The sequence below is a fragment of the Physeter macrocephalus genome, chromosome 11 (genome assembly GCF_002837175.3).
Source record: "Physeter macrocephalus isolate SW-GA chromosome 11, ASM283717v5, whole genome shotgun sequence".
Classification (NCBI taxonomy): domain Eukaryota; kingdom Metazoa; phylum Chordata; class Mammalia; order Artiodactyla; family Physeteridae; genus Physeter; species Physeter macrocephalus.
The window spans coordinates 43,877,600-43,882,379 of NC_041224.1; positions in this window are offsets into that span (position 1 = coordinate 43,877,600).

Below are 4,780 nucleotides of genomic sequence, written 5' to 3' on the forward strand. Positions count from 1 at the left end.
GCAGGCTCAGCGGCCATGCCTCATGGGCCTAGCTGCTCCGTGGCATGTGGGATCTTCCCGGACCGGGGCACGAACCCGTGTCCCCTGCATCGGCAGGCGGACTCTCAACCACTGCGCCACCAGGGAAGCCCTACCCTAGCTTCTTCTTTCTTCTTTTCACTGTGGTGAAATATACATAACGTTAAATTTACATTTAACATTTTAACCATTTTTAAGTGTACAATTCAGTGGTGTTAAGTGCACTCAAGTTGCTGTGCAACCATCACCACCATCTATCTTCAGAACTTCATTTTCCCAAAGTGAAACTCTGTACCCATTAAATAATAATGGTTACATTATTATCTCCATTTTCCTCTCTTCCAGCCCCTGGAAATGACTATTCTATTTTCTGTTTGTAGCATTTTCTTTTCTTTTTAAAATATTTATTTATTTATTTTATTGCACCATGTCTTAGTTGCAGCAGGTAGTCTCCTTTGTTGTGGCTCCAAGACTCCTTAGTTGCGGCTTGCTGGCTATTTAGTTGCAGCATGTGGGCTCCTTAGTTGCAGCACACAGGCTCCTTAGTTGTGGCATGTGAACTCTTAGTTGCAGCATGCATGTGGGATGTAGTTCCCTGACCAGGGATTGCACCCAGGCCCTCTGCATTGGGAGCACAGAGTCTTATCCACTCTGCCACCAGGGAAGTCCCTGTAGTGTTTTCTTTAACATGCATATCTAACATAGTGAAGTCTAAAGTTCAATCAGTATCTGTGCATTCTTTCCAAATACATAAGGAACTTAGAATTCTTTCATTCCAATCACACTCTCTTAATTTACTTGGTATTCTCATCCAGCACTGTAGCCTGTTTCCCTTGTCACACACACACAAATTTCACAGTATTTAATATTTTTATACAGACAATATGTGCTTAGTTTTATACACATATTTGTTAACATCTTTGCTCACCATTTCTTTTTTTAATTTTTTTTTCTTTTTTTTTTTTTTGCAGTACGCGGGCCTCTCACTGTTGTGGCCTCTCCCGTTGTGGAGCGCAGGCTCCGGACGTGCAGGCTCAGCGGCCATGGCTCACGGGCCTAGCCGCTCCACAGCATGTGGGATCTTCCTGGACCGGGGCATGAACCCGTGTCCCCTGCATCGGCAGGCGGACTCTCAACCAGTGTGCCACCAGGGAAGCCCCTCTTTGTTAAATTTTATTTCAGTTCTTCTATCCAGGATATCTGAAGTACATTCTTTAAGTTTTCTTTAGTGAATTTTTTTTGGCAGCACACTCTGTTTTTATTTGTTTGAAATGGTTTTATTTCACCTTTCTTCTAGAAAGAGAGTTTCACTAGGTATAGAATTATTGTAGGTCAACAGTTATTTTCTGTTAGCAAATTAAAGCTATTATTCCACCCGCTTTTGGTTCCCTTTGTTGCCATCAAGAAATTGGCCATAGTCTAATTGCTATTTCTTTGTGGGTGATCTGTGCTTTCTCTCCAGCTGCTTTTTAGACTCTCTTGCTCTCACTCTCGCTCTGTGTGTGTGTGTGCATGCACACACACACATGCGCATGTAACAGTCTTGCAGTGATGTACCTGTGTTTGGGTTTCTTTTTATTCATTTGCCTAGGATTCATTGAGCTTCCTTGATCTGAGAATTAGTATGTTTCAACAATTCTAGAAAAATTTCAGCCACCTTTTCTGCATATTTTTCTCTTCCCTACTCCCTCAATTATCTCCTTCTGGAACTCTGAGTTTACATATTTAAGACTTCTCAAATTGTCTTTCTGACCTGATTTTTGGTATTTCCTTCAGCTCTATCTTTCTAGTTCACTAATCCTCTCTTCTACTATATCTAATCTCCTATTTGAAACAGAGGTCGGCAAACTATAGCCTGTATGCCAAATCTGGCACATGGCCCATCTTTGTATGGCCCTCAAGTTAAGAATGTTTTTTTTTAATGTTTTAATGTGTTGTAGAGAAAACCAAATAATATGTGACAGAGACCTACGTGGCCCACAAACCCTAAAATACTTATTATCTTGCACTTTGAAGAAAAAGTTTGCTAACCCCTGATTTAAACCATTTACTGTTGAAAAAATTTGTTTTGAATTATGGAAAATTTCAAACATTAAATATAGAGGAAAGAATTGTATAATAACAACCTATATTCTTGGGACCTAAATTCAATCATTTTAACCTCTTGTCATACTTGTTTCATTTATATGTGTTTGTTGAACTATCTTAAAATAAATAACAGACATCATGATACTTCAATATTAAATACTTCAGCATGTATCTCTTTTTTAAAAAGGCATCCTTGGGCTTCCCTGGTGGTGCAGTGGTTGAGAGTCCGCCTGCCGATGCAGGGGACGCGGGTTCGTGCCCCGGTCCGGGAAGATCCCACATTCCGTGGAGCAGCTGGGCCCGTGAGCCATGGCCGCTAAGCCTGCGCGTCCGGAGCCTGTGCTCCACAACGGGAGAGGCCACAACAGTGAGAGGCCCGTGTACCAAAAAAAAAAAAGGCATTCTCCTAAATAACTCAATATCATTATCACACCCACGAAAAATAACAATAATCCCTTAATCCTGGCTAATACCCAGTGCATTAAAATTTCTCCAGTTGACTCTAAAATACTTTTTATAGCTACATTTTCAAACCAGGATCCAGTCAAGGAACACACAATGCATTTGGTTATTTTATCTCTTATCTTTAATCTAGGATTGTTCCTTCCCTCCCTCACCTCACTTTTTTTTTTTTACATTGATTTTTGATGAAACCAAAGAATGATCTTGTAGTATGTTCCACATTCTGGATTTGTCTATTTCTTCATGGTCATCCATTGAATATTTTATTTCAATTATTATAAATTGATTTGGTTCCTTTTCAAATCTGCTTCATCAGTCTTTATAGTGGTCTCTACGGTAGTGGAAATCCTATATAATAGTATTGTGATGTTCAGTGATGTCACACTGGTAGCTTGAGATCAGCCATGGTGGGAGTATTTACACCTGAAAATAATCAAATGCTACAAATGAAGGCTTCATGTTTTATTGTCTAGCCTTAAGAAACTGATGGAAAATGTTAATAATTTAAACTTAAAAGTGTGTTGTGTCTGTAGCCATTACATTGAGAATAGCACAGAAAAACTGAGGAAATATTCTTCCACTATTCAAAATTATTATCTGATTTAGCAAAGAAGTAGCTTACATTACTGACTAACGAAGGAAGTGCCAATGTATGTCTTTGTTGTTTCATTTTATCTTGCTCCTTAACATAAATAAAAGTGTTAGCCAACATTCACGTTAGAACTGCAGTGAATTGCAACCATAAGTTGGCTATGGATACAAGAGTTTGGCAAAAATCATCAAGTGTTTTGTGTGAATCAGTTTTCTATATAGAATTTACAATAAGGAGTATTGTATATTTTATTTGTATTTGTAAATTGGTGCCATACATCCTTTATGTCAGTAAAATTTATGTACATATATCTGCATGCACTTTTCCCATATCACTGGGTGGAACCTGAGATTTGTCTTTGATCTCTCACCTGGGGCAGCCATCAAAGTACAAGCTCACAGTCTCCAGTGTCCAGCAGAAAGCCTCAGAGTACCAGCTGGCCTTGGGGCTCCTTTACCCCCAGTTTTTTTTTTTTTCAGTATGCGGGTCTCTCACTGTTGTGGCCTCTCCCGTTGCGGAGCACAGGCTCTGGACGCACAGGCTCAGCAGCCATGGCTCACGGGCCTAGCCGCTCCGTGGCATGTGGGATCTTCCTAGACCGGGGCATGAACCCATGTCCCCTGCATTGGCAGGTGGACTCTCAACCACTGCGCCATCAGGGAAGCCCTACCCCCAGTTTTGAGGTCTGTGCATTACTATTTTTTGTGTCAGTTCAGTGAAACATTTTAAAAGATATTTTGGGGACTTCCCTGGCAGTCCAGTGGTTAAGATTCCATGCTTTCAGAGTACCAGCTGGCCTTGGGGCTCCTTTACCCCCAGTTTTTTTTTTTTTTCAGTATGCGGGTCTCTCACTGTTGTGGCCTCTCCCGTTGCGGAGCACAGGCTCTGGACGCACAGGCTCAGCAGCCATGGCTCACGGGCCTAGCCGCTCCGTGGCATGTGGGATCTTCCTAGACCGGGGCATGAACCCATGTCCCCTGCATTGGCAGGTGGACTCTCAACCACTGCGCCATCAGGGAAGCCCTACCCCCAGTTTTGAGGTCTGTGCATTACTATTTTTTGTGTCAGTTCAGTGAAACATTTTAAAAGATATTTTGGGGACTTCCCTGGCAGTCCAGTGGTTAAGATTCCATGCTTCCACTGCAGGGGGCATGGGTTTGATCCCTGGTTGGGGAACTAAGATCCTTCATGCTGCGTGGCACAGCCCAAAAATTAAAAAATAATAAATAAAAGATATTTTGTTTAATATTTTATTCACTATTCAGTTTTTTCATTTTCTCATTGGGAGAATCATTCAGGTATCTAACCTACCACACTCACGGTTTCCAATGACTTGCAGGCACAGGGGGCTTGGCTAAACTGTAAGAGCCAGGGCTTTGTTTATTCATTTCACCTGTCCACTCTACAAGGCTGCAGACTCAGCCATCTCAGTATGTGCAGCAAATTAGTGGGTAATACCTGATTGCTGTGCCATTTCCTGTCTTCTCAAGGAAAATGTTTGGACTTAGGTTGTGATGTTTGGGGTGGTTCTATTGTTCTGAGCTTGTTTTTATGTGTTTTCATTTGTGAACGTCACAGGTGGCTTTGGCTTGGGTGTGAATTATCATCATCGTCATCATC